Source organism: Mustela putorius, unplaced genomic scaffold, assembly GCF_011764305.1.
Source record: "Mustela putorius furo isolate JIRA1106 unplaced genomic scaffold, ASM1176430v1.1 tig00003901_pilon_pilon_pilon, whole genome shotgun sequence".
NCBI lineage: Eukaryota > Metazoa > Chordata > Mammalia > Carnivora > Mustelidae > Mustela > Mustela putorius.
In genome coordinates, this window is record NW_025422049.1 from 10,082,408 (window position 1) to 10,098,940 (window position 16,533).

General features: G+C 42.7%; 1 long non-coding RNA gene and 1 pseudogene across 1 annotated transcript in view; one reads left to right on the forward strand and one right to left on the reverse strand.

Annotated features, from left to right (window-relative positions):
- Positions 1-16,533, forward strand: part of LOC106006764 — a 105,193-nt gene that overhangs the window by 19,733 nt on the left and 68,927 nt on the right. The window lies entirely within an intron of this gene.
- On the reverse strand, positions 11,228-12,820 carry LOC101693404 (annotated as a pseudogene).

A 16,533-nucleotide genomic window follows, 5' to 3' on the forward strand; every position in this document is an offset into this window, starting at 1 on the left:
GTGGTAGAGCTGGAGTTCTAGAGTTTGGCACCATGTGTCGGCACAAGGATTGGATGATTCTCCGCTGTTGGTAGATTCTGATCTTATTCGCGATTGTCTGAGTGGAAGGCCATATACAATAGGGTATAAGGGAGGAGCTTTGGAATCAGGCCGACCTGACTGGAGTGCTAGCTTCTTCATCTGCTAGGTACAGCTGCTGTGAACAATGACTGTGTTCACAAGCTATCTTAATGTTTGCTGCATCAACTGTAATATATGTAATGTTCAAGGCTAATCTATTTCCAATTGTCTGACCTAGGGAAACAGAGTGGCGCTGGGTCAATGGAGAATGGAAATTGGAAATAAATGGATTTGGGGTAGAGGCCAGGTTGTAAAGGGACACAAATTCTGGGTCAGTATCTGGTGGGAAGAGGCGATGTTTAAACTGGTTGTGGGTACTTCCTGGATAGAGTCCAAACATGTCGTGGAGGGACATTTTATGTTTGCAGATTCTCGGATCAGAAATTGGGTCATGCTCACAGTCAAAAAGCAGCACAGTATTATTGGGAGGCAGGCTTTGATAGAAGGTGAATGAGGCCCTTCCTTCTACTGGTGGTCTAGATGGTCCTGGTTTGCTGAGGCATGGAAGCCCATCTCATTCTGAAAGGTCAGAGGCTACATCTTTATCTACCACGCATCCCTTTATGTTGTAAACTAAGGGTAGCGCCAAATTCTCTGATGGACTTTGGTTTCCTTTTCTGTGTTTAGGATGTGGGTTCTTACATATAAATTTATCACTTTGGTCTTAACTTCATGCTATTGGGTGCATCAGGGAAGAAAAAACAATTAAATTATGCTTTTGTTCCACATCAAATGAGTGAGCTGGTGTTTTGGTCTTTAATTATGGTTTGAAGTCTTATGGAGGCATTAATGAGTAAGAATGGTATTTTTCATTGCAAAATAAACTGTCACATCCTCGTATTTATTGCCAAGGTCTAAACTTAAAGCATAAGCGAGTCCTGATTTAAGGAAATGGAAGCATCAACAGCATAATAAATAATACTATATTCATTTCCTATTGCTACTATAACCCATTGCCACACACTAAAGTGGCTTAAAACAACACAGATTTATTATTTTACATTTCTGGAGGTCGGGAGAAGGACACGTCTCACTGAGCTAAAATTGAGGTGTCAGCAATGCTGTGATCCTTCTGGAGCGTCTAGGTGAGACTCTGCGCTTTGCTTTTTACAGCTTCTAGAGTCATCTGATGTACTTTGGCTCATTGCCCTCTTCCAATAATCACATCAGTCCCATTCTGCTTCTCTTGCCATACCTTCTGTTTTGACGCTTCTGCCTGCCTTATTCTCTGGTAAGGACTCTTGTGGTTACATTGGACTCACCGAGGTAATTCAGGATAATCTCCCCATCTGAAGATCCTTAACTCAATCACATCATCAAAGTCCCTCTTGCTATATACGGTCGCATATTCACAATTTCTGCTTATTAGATCATGGATATCTTAAGGATGGTCGTTATTCTGTATAATAAATTTCCTGATTGTATTTTCCTGTCACCAAGGTACATTCTGAAAAGTTTTTTTATCAAGCAGATATTTGAATGCCGAACTATATATTGCTATTTATTTTCCTTGTGAATTCAGAAACATGCTCTCGTAGAAAGTACATTAAAGACATGGTAGAAAGAACTCTTAGGACTCCTAGTATTTCTGCCACAGACATCCTTTCCTTATCACTGCAATGCATATGCATTTGACTTTCCCATTTCAGTGTTCCAGGCCATTGGTCAGACAAATAGTCTTGCCATGATCTTTCACCCTCCTTTCAAAAAGCATGCACATATTACAATCTATCACCCAGTTATAACCCATTGAACCTTGTTATGCTAGATTTTGGGTGTTTAGAGGAGCCCTAAATATCAGGATACTTTTAGAGACGAGGTAAATAGACCCGAGGTAAATATCTTTGTCTAAGATAGCAAAAGATGTCTTTCGTCTTCAAGTACCCTTGACCAGCTACCAATGAATGTTCATGGATCCTAGCGAATAACTGATTTCCCAAAGTTTCCATCAGAGAAGAAAAAAATTAACAGTCTCCTTAGTTAACAATGGGATCTGCAGTGCCATAGGACAAAAGGTTATGCACCGAAGGGTCTAGAATATGTTGTAAAGGTGTAAGGATTATTTTCAGCTGACGACATTGAAGAAACAATAGCTGCAGGAAGAGGCTTTTTCTTAACTCCCTGTATGTTCCTAAAAGCACCGCCAAAAAGAATTCAACCAGCATAAATCCCCTCCTTGGGAGTCTCCCAACTGCGGAAGACTAACTCTTATGGCTGAAGAGAAGTCAGCACAAAGCAGCACCCGGATACAGAATTGCCCAACTAGACATTGTCATAAACCTGTCGTATTTCCCATCTATTCTCGTCAAGGCCCGTTTATTTTTCCTCAAAGCCATTTGTTCTCCCACAAGATTTTAGGATATGATTCTTTGGAATACATCCTGAACTCTGCGTGTACCTAACTTCCTGTCTACACATGATCTTAACCAAAAGGCCAACAAGTGATCCTAACTTCCTAACAAAAATTATAATCGAGTCCATTAAACATCCCCTGATTTGGGCAATCTCTGTTGGGCCGAGTTTCAAAGAAGCCCCAGGTATTTGGCTTCTTTGTGTCCAAGCTGTATGGAGTTGCCTATGACCTTGAATCAGTCACTGAATGATTAGGGTGATGGGGCCTCTGCCTTATGTGAGCCTTGTCAACTTACAGAAACTGTCTCAGAGTGCTCTACTCCAAATGGGACCATGATCTTGGCAGGGTGTTAAAACTTCATGGGCTGCTTTTTATTACACCAAGCAACCTCAAAATGAGTTTGGGTCCATTCTCCATGAATATTTATTGAAAATTGACAATGGTGCTATGCCAGTCCCTTGGTTATGATTTTCTCAAGGACTCAAGTCTTGTGTACTCATCTAATCTGTGTATTCACACATTTCCAAATGCCAAGTGAAAATTACGTATTCCAATACTTTTTAGCTTTGTGATCTTTGGCAAATCAATTTACTTCTCTGATCCTTAATCCTTCCTAGCTTACATGGGGACCCAGTGTGTGAAAGGGCTTCTGCATTGTAAAATAGCATGCAAATATATGCTGTTGGTAATCTCCTGGACTCTCTTAAAATTAACACCATGTCTAAATGATGTAAACAATTCAACCGTGCTGTAACAGATAAGGTGTATTTGACCATTCTTATGATGAACTGTAATAAATTTCATTTTATGCTTGCCAGTTTATTTTGTGTGAACAGCTTCAGCCCCGGAGGAAAGATACACAAACATAGATTCAGTGTTCGAAGAGTGCCCATACATAAAAGTTAAAACACAAGGTTAGGTGAAAATCATGACAATGATTAGTCTTTGTGTGTTTTGAGGCACATTGAAATTCTTTATGGATAGTTCCTGTTTAAAAACAAACAAACAAAAAAAACCAGATTATGTCTGAAGAGAGTAGACTTGAATGAGTGAATGAGAGACACAATAAAATTAGGGGATACAAGGAGCACCTGGGTGGCTCAGTGGGTTAAAGCCTCTGCCTTCAGCTTGGGCCATGATCCCAGGGTCCTGGGATTGAGCCCCACATTGGCTCTCTGCTCAGCAGAGAGCCTGCTTCCCCCCTCTCTTTCTGCCTGCCTCTCTTCCTATTTGTGATCTCTCTCTCTCTCTGTCAAATAAATAAATAAAATCTTTAAAAAAATTAGGGGAGACAAGAGTGGAAAGAGGAAAGGCTTGTGTACTTTTTAAATGGTGTCTCAGAGCTGCTCGAGACAGAGGGGACAGGCAAATGTTAGAAGTCTGGAGGCCCAGGCAGTCAAAAACTTTGTGGGTTACAAAAATACTACCCTCTGTAGGTCTTTTATACTCATGGTAACTAGCAAAGATTTAAAATAGGTCCTTTGTACCTGTTCTTTAATTCCTTTTAAGAACAACGTGGGGGTGTAAATAAATGAATATAAAATTACAACTTGTACTCAAAGTAGTAGCTGAGAACCAAATGGTATCATGGAGCTTGAGACAACCTGTAGGTGGAAGGGAAAAAAAAGCCAACTTTTGAAGAGCTCAGAATTACATTAGGTTAGCCATGTCCCAAGGTCAGGTGGGGCTGGGGTGGAATTTTCCTCTGTCCAATGTTCTTTTAGATAGACCATAGATTAACTCGGCAGGAAACAGATTAACAGTAGAAAATAAAATATCATTTCCTACATATGGGAAATACACACATAAGATTCCAAAAACAGGCCAAATGTGATATGTGTCACCCAGAACTAAGGAGAAAGGGGAAGGAGCATCTGGGACTTCAAAGGGAAGGAATGCAGCTCACAGCAAGATGAAAAAGGCGGGGAGGGCGCCTGGGTGGCTCAGTGGGTTAAGCCTCTGCCTTCGGCTCAGGTCGGTCATGATCTCAGGGTCCTGGGATTGAGCCCCGAATCGGGCTCTCTGCTCGGCAGGGAGCCTGCTACCTCCTCTCTCTCTGCCCACCTCTCTGCCTACTTGTGATCTCTCTCTGTCAAATAAATAAAAATTAAAAAAAAAAAAGATGAAAAAGGGGGAAATGTTTGCTGGCCACACAGAAACAAACATGGGACCTACAGAGGAATTTTAGCTTTTTTAAAATTTTGACTTTTCTCAGTTGTTCCTTGTCTATCTCCTCTATTTCATTTCTAGTGTATTTGTGTATGGTGATAGCTCTCTTTCTAGAGCTTGGCTTTCATTCTAAATTCTTTGTTGGAAGTTGTTGGGGGGTGGCAATCAAAGTTGCTTCCTCAGTCTTTTGGGTCTCTCAGCTCAAAATCTATATGCCACTGTGGCCTCTCTTGGGATGGCCTGCCATTGGCCCCTGAGGCACCAACCACTTATGAGTCTTCAACTTTTGCTTTAATGTGTATGTTTGGCAATTGATAAGTAAAAGTTAACCAGTATATATGCCACTGTCCGAAAAAACAAGACTACGTTTTTACAGAAAGGCCTAGGGAAGAGTCTTTCCAGCATATTTCTTTTTGTATCTCATCCTTCGGCCCCCAGCGACTTGACTTTCCTCCTTCTGTACTTATCACCCCAGGAAAGCTTCACCTTGATGCAAATTTCCAAGGCTGTGTAAGACTCAGGACTACACTAAAACTTGCCCTGCAACTCTATAATGTTTAAATGCTTCAACTATCTTACTTGTTTCCCGAGGATATTTCATTAGGATGAAATATCAGCTGTTGAGCAGGTTGGAAATGCTGATTGTTTCATTGTTGGAGAGTTTCACGCTAACGGAGGCGGGCACCATGAGCCGGTAAGAGCATGTGGGTCTCAGCTCTAAGAAGCTCCATCCTGACAATTAGTGTATCGTCAATGTAATATTGCGTGGCAGGCTTAAGATCTGTGTTGAAAGGAAGAGCGCCACCATAATGACATCCATTTTTAAGGCCTTTAGGAATAGATGATTAGATTATTAAGCCAGCCTGTCCCCTGGGGAGTGCATTAACGCATTGAGGCCACAGGGTCGATTGAGAAATGACTGCTGTGATGTACTTACTCACCGACCAGGGCCTCAAAGAGTTACTGAACCTCTCCAAACCCCGGAGAGTAATTTATACACTGAAAGGATTGGACTGAGTAAGTACAATCTGACGTGCTTTAATGGGCTTTGATGAGCATCAGAGACCAACTTTTCGGAGAGCGTTTGTACTTTGTAGAGGTGGGATTGAGGGCTGCACTATTTAGAATTTCCATCTCTTCTTTTGAACAAGAACAAAAATCGTGTTACTTTGACCTTTCCAGGGAGTAATTTCTTTTGCAGGCTAATGCTATTTTCCTCCTCTAAATGGCTCGATAACAATTGAGGAAGAGGCAGATTGGGCAATCAGTCAAGACGCAGAGTGCTGAAAATGGCAAATGTTCAGACTGATGAAATTAGGAGACGTTTCCCAGATGAAAATCTGCCAAATGGAGTTTTATAAACACACAGCATTGCCCCCATCCTATTGTAATCCCCTCATGTCCCTCTTCTCCATAGAGGCAACAGTAATGGGTGTTAGTCACAACGGCTGTTGGCCTGTGTTTTACATTACAAAATATAGCTTTTAGACCTATCTATATTAGAATTTCATCCTGAGTTTACTCCCCTTAATAGCCTCGCAAGCATTGTGTACTTCAAAAGTGATATTTTACCCTTCATTAAGCCTTGTATTCCAAGAAAAAGTGTCTTTGTGACATTTAAAAGAATGATGTTATGATGATCTTTAAAGTCTAGAGACAGACAGAATTCACAATGGGATAATTTGGGTGCCTCGTATAATGAATACATTTGAATGAGCACCAAGGGAAGGGGGTAGGGTCTTAAGCAAACATTTTAGGGTCTCACGAAGGTTGCAGTATCTCCACCCCTAAATTGATCTAAGGGATACAATGTCAGTTTCATAAAAGTTAATGCCTCTCAAAGTCTAGTCCATGGGCCACCTTCATCAGCATCTCTTGGAGTTCTTATTTAAAATGTAGATTTTTGCGGCGCCTGGGTGGCTCAGTCAGTTAAGCTTCTGCCTTCAGCTCTGGTCATGGTCTTGGGGTCCTGGGATCAAGCCCCATATCGAGCCCTGCATCAGGCTTCCTGCTCAGCAGGGAGTCTGGTTCTCCTTCTCCCTCTGCCCCTCCTCTGCGACTTGTGCTTTCTCTCATTATCTCTCTTGTGAATCAATAAAATCTTTAGAAAAAAATTTTTTAAATGTAGGTTTTTGAGAACTACCTCTTAGAATTTTTTTCTTTCTTTTTTTTTTTCCTTTGTTTTTTTTGAGAGGGAGGGCAGTGGGGGTAGAGAGAATCTTAAGCAGGCTCCATGCCCCGCACAGAGCACGATGCAGAGCTCGAGCTCATGACTCCAAGACTGTGACCTGGGCCTAAACCAAGAGTCAGACGCTTAACTGAGTCACACACGTACCCATCTTAGAATTTCTGAGCATATAGGTACAAACCTTCATTTTTAACTAGCTCTTTGGTGATTCTTTTGCATAGTCATGTTTTGGAATCCCTGTTCCAGAGTGTGGAACAGGATATGTTGATAGGGATCTCATGTCAAAACTTTTAGCAAAGAGCAGTCATGGAAACACGTTTATTCAAGGGTTGTAGGCTTGTCCAACCACTATGAAATTTACCACAACTGGATGGTTGGTCAGTCAACAAGAACATCACCCGTGTGTATATAGCAACCATATTGAAGAAACAATTTGGCAGTTATGAGATCTGGAGGAAAAGGAGAGAAAATAGCTGGATGTTGGTCAATTGTAGGTGCACCCTAAGTGTCTTGGAGTGTGGGGAACAGAGGATAGAGAACAATGTTCTCTGGGGACAATTTTATAGCCAGCGACAAGAGAGACCTAACTGAGCGTATAGATTTGGGACTTGGTTTAATCCTGTAGAGGATGCTGGTGGTAAAGACCAGGGGTAGTTCCCAACAGAGAGGAAGCAGTAGCATAGGAAAAGGGAGGGGGCCATGCATACAGAGAGTACACAGGTTGGGCCAAGGTTTCTGTTCAATCCACATACATTGACAATATCGGTCTTTCTGCAGAGTGTAGTCTTTCTCCCTGCGTTATCACATGTAGGTACTTGTCAGCACGCAGATTTTTGAGTCTCAACCCACAAGGCTAATTTGATCTGGCCATCTGGGATTGGGAGTTTAGGAATCTGCAGTGTGAGCATATTCAGGCTCTCCTGAGAGAAATGAAAGCTTAGCACTGCAGTCAAAGTAACTGCCACAAGGTGAAGGGTAGGACTCCCTTAGGATAGCAAAACCTAATTTGAGCATTGTATGAATTTTTTATGGCTGTTGTGACAAGTTACCAGAAACCTGTGGCTTAAACCATCATAAATCTATGTGTGTATGTATTTCCATAAATTTATTGCCTTATATAATTAGAGGGGAGAGAGAATCTTAAGCAGGCTCCACGCCCAGCGTGGGACCTGAGCCGGGGCTTAGTCTCACAACCCTGAGGTCATAACCTGAGCCGAAATCAAGAGTTGGACGCTGAACTGACTGAGCCACCCTGGTGCCCCTAAGAACTAGTCTTAAAGGGAGGCAGTTCAGCATAAGTCTGCAAACTTAGACAGGCTACTTAACTTCTCTGTACCTATAAAATGGGGGATAATAATACAAATAGTGCCCTTGTTGTGAAGATTGGATGTGTTCAAATGTGTAAGGCTCTTAGAACAGTGTAAAAACACAAAACACATAGTAGGGGCATCTGGGGGTCTCAGTCTGTTAAGTGTCTGCCTTTGGCTCAGGTCACGATCTCAAGGTCCTGGGTTCCAGCTCCATGTCGGGCTCCTTGCTCAGCAGGGAGTCTGCTTCTCCCTCTGCCCCTCCACTTCTGCTTTCTCACTTGCTCACTGTCTGTCTCAAATAAATAAAATCTTTAAAAAAATTGAAAAGGTACAAACACATAGATGTTATATCACTATTAGTTATTTTTACTTTATTCTAATAATCAGTCTCTCAACCTTACTTACTCTTCTGTTGTGCTGGAGTCCTGTGAACTTTCCAGTGTAGTTCCCTAGCGCTGCCACGAGGTGTGCCCTCAGGTGGACCAAACTCCGGTGGGAGCTCAGCAGTTCTACCCCCAGACCTCCTATCTGAGGTTAGAAAGACTGGATTGTACATCAGTTAACGTTTGTGTGTCCTTTGCAAGTGGTCAGCAGCACAAGGACCTCTTCCTATAGACTCCCTGGTGATCTTCCTGCTTGCCTACTTATATTGTAAACCCCTAATTCTGGCTTTGCAACTATACTGGCGTCTTCTGGGTCTGGGACATCAGTTGCCTGCTTGATTCTGCTGAAAATAAAACATCTACTTCTTCTGAGGACCATAGCTGCTGACCACACCCACCTCAGCAATCTAAGGCAAGTCTCAATTGCCAAGTTGCCTTTGAAGTTTTTATATTTCTGTTCTGTCTCTTTGGTTTGCAAACCAGACAATAAATCTCAAATCAGCTTAATCTCCACCCTCTCTCTCTACTTAGTTCAAATTTCTGAGAGAGAAAGTATCTTTGGCTACTGATCATGCAGTGGGATGGCTTTTCTTGGGTTTGGAGTCTTAAGTCTATAGGTAGGTAGCAGTGCTGTTTATACAGACAAGGTGGGTGTCCTGAGGAGACAACCCCAAAGGTGTAAATAAAGGACTAATACTTTTGCCCATCTGTAGGGCATGTACTCCCCTGTGGGCTCTTTCTTATCATCTTTTGTGAAGCCCCTACCATCACTTCCCACTGGACCACCTCTACCACGAGACATAGCAATTTACTGACACTTCCATGCTCCCCTCCTGTTTAGAAAGTAGTTCAGGGGTGTCTGGCTGCCTCACTCTGTGGAACACATGACTCTTGTTCTCAGGCTCATGTATTCCGAGCACCATGTTGGGTGGAGATATGACCTAAAATCTTAAAAAAAAAAAAAAAAAAAAAAAAAAAGCATAGAAAGTAGTAGCTAGTAACATCAACATTCCTTACCCTTACAGAATACAGATCTTTGGAAGAAATCACATACTAGGTTGCCAGTTCATGAAAGAGTGGGGGGGGGGCAAACTAGAAAATTCTAGAGAGTGGGTCAAGATACCTGGGTTATAATTCCAGCCTGAATCACACTTTTAGCTTCTATGCCGAGAGCCCGGTGCCTTCCATAAGGCTACCCTAATGTTTCCTTATTCTTCAAGACCAGCTGGGTTGCTATGGAAACTTCTGTGTTGCCTATGCAACATAAATATTTGCTAAAACTACAGTCCTCAGCCAACATTTGCTACAACACTAGCAAAACTGCTTGCAGCTGAGCAGAACTAGGAATCCCAGGACCAGGGCTGTAACCCTGAGTTAGGTGTCACATTGGTTGAGCTAAAGGCATGCCAGAAGCTAACTTGGGGATAGCTTTCTCCCTCCCTTTGCTTGAATGTGCCTGTTGGCACTGCATCTGTCTTGGAGAATGACAACTGGCAGATTGCCTCCCCACGTCCCCTTCCCCTTATTTTTCCTGTTTATTCAGCAATTGCCAAGAGAACTGTATAGGAAGATAGAACTCAAAATTAGATCCTAGAATAGATGTTTGAACTAAGGGATGAGAAGTCTGGAGCTCTGGTTCTCCAGGGCATCTGTTTTCCGCTTCTTTGTCCAAGTCTTGGGCGAAGGGGTTCTAAATTCCAGCAATCAGGTTGAAAATTTTGGCTGGCCGACCTATATGTAGGACCCTTGGCTGAAACTTAGCTACTCTTCATAGGAAACAGAAGCCTGTGAGCCCTATGGTTAACTGCTAACCTGTTTATTAGTAGTAGCAGGGTTAGTATTTCACTATGACACATGCCACTCCTGACGTTGTTCAGCTTGTTCTGTTTGGTTGAGATCATGGTACCTTGTAGTGTGGTGAAGCCATTCTGCATGGAGACTAAAGAGGCATTAGTAGATATGACCATATACACTCGGTTCGTGTTCAGCATCAGTATACGATACAGGGTTCTAATTTCAGTTGACGCTCCTTTGATGCTGGTATTGTAACCATTTTCTGCTTGTCAGTTATTTTGTAATGTATATGCGAGAGAAGGTTTCAGTGGCCAAGAGTCCAAAAGTTTGAGTTCCAAAGACTCCAGTTCTTTTCTTCTGCCCTTTATCTCTATTTTAATAGTCATACTAAAAGTTGTCTGTATTGGTTCTTTTTTTTTTTTTTGTCCATCACTGTATAAGTACATAACATGTGATATCCTTTTATTTTTAATTTAATGTTTATTTTTTTAAAGATTTTATTTATTCATTTGACAGACAGAGATCACAAGTAGGCAGACAGGCAGGCCGAGAGAGAGGGGGAAGCAGTCTTCCCGCTGAGCAGGGAGCCCAATGTGGGGCTTGATCCCAGAACCCTGGGATCATGACCTGAGCTGAAAGCAGAGGCTTTAACCCACTGAGCTACCCAGGCACCCTAATTTAGTTTTTTTAAAGAAAAAGAATTTAATCTTTATTTACAGGACACTGTACAATAGGAGATTCCACATAGAAATAGGAAACCCACTGAGAGGAGGAGCTTTCTACAGTTTGTACAGTTTTGAACTGGTCAAGTAGAGTTTCATTGTAAAAAGAGCTACCATAACAAAACACACTGAGAAAGAGTCCTTACTAGAGAAACAGTAAGACAGACTTCTACCAGAGCACACCACAAATGACTTTCTCCCTCAGGTGTATAGTCTAGAAGTTAAAGGTCCCAGGAGTGCAGTCCTGAACGTGGAACATACAGCCTTCAGAGGTCGTTTCTGGCACAACATTCTGATCTTCCTCTTCCTCTACAGGGAAATCCTTCTCCATCAAGTTTAGTGAAGCTTCTGTACACAGACTCATTTTCATGGTTTCATAGAGCTGCAGTTTTGACCAAACCTCCACATTCTTCAATCATTATACTAAGTTTCTCAGTTTCACCTAGTTTCTCAGCAGCCTGGAAAGTGTTAGAAATGGCATGCAGAATAACCAGAATAATTTTGAGATCTTTTGCAGTTAAGAGGTTCATCAGTGGCTCTATTATGCCACATTGAATGAGGTATACAGTCTGTTCAGCTGTCCTGCCACTTGTAGAGTTGGTCACAGCCCAGACAACTTCCTTTTGGGTCTTAACGTCTGCCTTAGAGAGAAGACCAATGAGGAATGGGACCAATCTGTGATTCACAACTGGCTGGATCTGGTCCTGGAGACCCCCTGTGATGTTTGACATTGTCCAGGCAGCTTCCTTCTGAATATGAGTTTTGGGGTTTGTTAGCAGGCAGGGAAAGAAAGTAAGTGCTCCTGTGTCTAGTATACCCTGAGTCTGTTCATCTGTCCCAGTGACAATATTTCCTATGGCTCGAAGCACAGGGTTCCCAAAGGGCAGTTCAGTAGCTCCCAGAAGCTTCATAAGCTGGGGCACAAGTCTGTTCATCTGGACCACCAGTAAGGTAGGAAATGGCCCAGCAGATATCTGCCAATACTTCTGGATCATCGTGATGTAGGAAATGAACTAATGTAGGAAGAATGTATCTGCTCAAACAGCATCTCACGGGGGTGCAGGATTCTTGTTGTGACAGAGGTTTGAAAGTGTCCAAGTAAGGTTACATAAGTAACCACATGCTAAAGATGACATGTCAGGAACTGTAAGGAGAGCCAATAGCGGGTCAACTGTACTGTACTTGACAACCACGTCTCGAAAAACTGAACCTGCCATGTTTCCTAGAGCCCACACAGCTTGTTCACTGATGGGGGCATGGGGAGATGCCAACAGAGAAATGAATGCTGGGATCACACCTCCATCTACTGCAGCCTCGGTCTGTTCTGATGTCCCGGAAGCAGTGTTAGTGAGAGCCCAAGCAGATTCAAACTGCATGGAACTACAATCAGTTCTGCCCAAGGACACAAATTTTGGAATCAAACCAGCCCAGATTACCATGTCTCCGGGGGGCTGTTTTTCCCTGGAAAGCAGTTTCCTAGCAGCTTGAGTAGCCTGAGGAGCTGGCTTTCCACATTGTTGCTATTTATGCCTTTGACAGTGTCATCAACAGACCATTCTACAGTGTCCTGGTTGTGGCAGCTTTCCTGCAGCGGGGGAGGAAGCATCATCAGGAAACGAGCTTGCGTTTCTCCTTTTCAGCATCTGGTCAACCTTCTTAGCTGTCCTCAGCTTCACGTTAACTTCTGTTGGGCGCCGCCTCATTTCTGCACTGTCTTTCCCCTTGTTCTTGACTCTGTTGAGGCGGGCAGCTGGTGAATTAGCATTCTCGCTGGTGGACATGGTTATAAGACAATGGGAGAAAGCTACGCGGCTGGCTCAGGCTTCCCCAGTAGGCCTTCTGGGGCACACAGGCTGTGGGTCAGTTGCCCTCAAAACATCTACCATGGATCACCCCAAAGACGATGTCTGTCATATCCCTTTAAATCCCCTAAATAATGCAACACTCTAAGGTGGGGAGAGGTATTATCATTCATGCCATTTTATAAATGAGGGCCCCAAGACTTAGGGAAGTCAAGACAACTCTTTTTTTTAATATTTTATTTATTTATTTGACAGAGATCACAAGTAGGCAGAGAGGCAGGCAGAGAAAGAGGAGGAAGCAGGCTCCCTGTGGAGCAGAGAGCCCTATGCGGGGCTCGATCCCAGGACCCTGGGATCACGATCTGAGCGGAAGGTAGAGGCTTTAACCCACTGAGCCACCGAGGTGCCCCTCAAGACAACTCTTTAGGATTAGACAGCTAAGTTGTAGAACCATAATGCAAATCTAGATTTGTCTTATTCCAGTACTCTGATTAGTAATGACTATCCTATTTGCTGTTACATTATACCGCCTGAATATTTGGAGCTTATAGGAACAATGAGGGGCGGCACAGCAGAGAAGTATAGTATTGGCAGTATGTGGACAGTATAAGCAAAATGGTGGTCAGTACGAGGGCAATCGTGGGCAATTTGGAATCATCATTAGCACATGCGGTTAAGACTTTTTAAACATTTTGAGTTGCCAGTTTTCACATATTTTAGTAATATGTGGTTCCTACTGATAATCAGGAGGAAGTCAACTTTGAGTCACAGGAAGAAGGAGGGTCTGGTATGTTCTGACTCTGAAGCCTGAAGCTTGATCTTTACATCACAGTTGTTTTTCTCTGTAAACAAGTTTACTGAGGTGTAGTTTACATACCAAAGCCTTGTCCATTTTAAACTTACAGTTCAGTGTGTTTTTTTTTTTCTTTTAGTTAACTTAGAGGATTGTACAACTATTTTCACAGTCTAAATTTTAATTTTCATCTCTCCCCCAAAAGAGACCCTATATCCATTAACAATAACTCCTAATTCTCCCATTCCCCAGGGAACTTCTAATCTGTTTTTTTTTTCTCTTTATGGATTTGTCCCTTCTAGACTTTTTATGTAAATGGGATCATATGATAAGTGGTCTTCTTTGACCGGCTTCTTCTCCTTACAAGGTTTCTGAGGTTTACCCATGTTGTAGCTTCCTACACAGAGTATCTGCACAGCATTGAAAGACAAAAGCATAAATGACTCATGGAAATCTTTTCCTCCACTCAAAAGGGAAAAACTCTTTTTTAAAGATTTTATTTATTCGACAGAGAGCAAGGGAGCAGAAGCAGAGGGACGGGCGAGGAAGGAGAAATGCTGGGCACCCGACATGGGGCTTGGTCTCAGGTCCCTGGGATCGTGACCTGAGCTGAAGGCAGATGCTTAACCGACTGAGCCACCCAGGCGCCCCAGGGAAAACATTTTCCAAAACTAAAAGTGGTGTTGTAGAGGCCACTAAAGACAGGATTTAAGACAAGTGAGAAATGAAAGGGTTATAAGAAAATAAATGAACCTTTGCTTGTGAAACTGGAACTGAAGAACTCAATAAAGAGAATGGTTGAAGTGTCTTCTTTAAGAGGATGCAGGAACTAGAAGTACCAGGACAAAACTATAATGCTGTGCAGAAGATAATAAACTACTTGTTAAAAATTAATGCAGAGTTTCAGAGGCGACACCATACTTGCTCAAGGGAAGATTATGAAGAGGAAGAAGAGATTGCTTAAGCTCTTCGTCTTTGGAGGCATCCCACTGAAAATCTTTCTGAGTTAGTTGGATTATTCATGATAGTAGCAAATACACCGAAAATTCCCTCAGGTTCTATTAAAGCAGAAAAGAGAGAGGTTATAGAATCATACTTGGGGAGATAAAAACTCAGTGTGTGTGTGGGTTGGTGATGAATGGGTGAAGGTGATCAAAAGGTATAAACTGGGGCTCCTGGGTGGCTCAGTCGGTTAAGCGACCAATCCTTGATTTTCGCCCAGGTCATGTTCTCAGGGTCAAGTAATCGAGCCTCACATAGGGCTCCATGCTCCATGCAGAGTCTGCTTAATCCTCTCGTTCTGCTTGTGTCCCCATTTGTTCTCTCAAATAGATGAATAAAATCTTTTTTTTTTTTTTAAAGGTATAGAGGAGCCTGGGTAGCTCAGTGGGTTAAGCCTCTGCCTTTGGCTCAGGTCATGAACCCAGAGTCCTGGGATCGAGCCCCACATCCGGCTCTCTGCTCAGCGGGGAGCCTGCTTCCCCCTCACCCCCTCTGCCTGCTTCTGTGCCTACTTGTGATCTCTCTCTCTGTCAAATAAATAAAAATAAAATCTTTAAAAAAAGGCATACATTTCCAGGTATAATAAATAAGTCCTAGGAATGTGATATACAACATAGTGACTGCAGTTAATACTGTATTGTATATTGGAAAATTGCTGAGACTAGATCTTAAAAGTTCTCACTTCAGGGAAAAAATTCTAGCTATGCGTAGTGATGGATGCCATAGACTTGTGATCACTGTGAGATGCGGAGAAATATTGAATCATGTATGACTGAAACTAGTATGTTATATTTAAATTATATCCTAATAGAAAAAAATATATATATATGAAGAAAAACCTGTTACTATAGGTAAATGAGAGATGCTGGAGGAATACTGGCATAAAGAGCAAAGTAGGCAAGACGAAAAAGAGGACTGAGCTATGTCTATGAAGGAAAACTGGAAAATCTGAGAGTATTGAGCTAATAAGAAATGAATCCTGAATGTCTATGTGGAAATGTTATTGCTTTATTTGGTGATGGGAAAAGATGATAAATATGTATAATATGTAAATAGCTTTGCTAATTAAAAAACCTACAAGGACCAAACAAGATAATGACTGGGAAAACAGTTTGAAAAGTAGAAAGCGCTATGTAAATGCAGTTGCCGTTGTTATTAAGGTTTGCACTTTAGTCTTCACATCATTCTCTCTGCAGCAAGCCATTCGCAGATGCTGCCTTAGTTCATGTTCTTGTCTTCTGGGCGAAAAGGCATCATGTCCTGCGACCTTTGGAATTTGGAGTTTTCCTGGGGTCACTGGCTTCCCTGTTGGGATTTCAGTTGCTTATCCTACTTGTCTCAGCATTCCTGATTTGCTAGATTCCCATCTGGATGCAGTCATACTGGGCTCACTGTGCCTGGGCTCTCAATGTCCCCACCGCTGAAGGTTTGTGACGCGTAGTGTGGATTGATACGTGCGGGGGGGGGGGGGCGGCGTGGTCATGTGCATTGTGCCATTTCGTGTGCTGTTGACTTAACTCTTGGCCTTCCTTTGCTCCTTGTTTTTGTTAGGGGCGCCATCCTTGCCTCACTCATCCAGGCTCACAAACGTTCGAAGTTTTTCCCCCTGTCCCCCCAACCCCCATCGCTTAAAATATTTCTGGAACAGCTGTTGTGTGCAAAGACCAGCGGTGCTGAAGATGGGAAGGTTACAACGCACCATCCAGGCAGTCACAGTCAAATGTGAAATTAGGATGCCTACCTAGTAATAATAACAGAAAGTTGGATACATGTTATAATGAAGTTGTCAGAAGAAGACGAACGGGCGCCTGGGTGGCTCAGTGGGCTAAGCATCAGACTCTTGATTCTGGCTCAGGTCATGATGTCAGGGTCATGGGGTGGAGCCCATCTGGGGCTC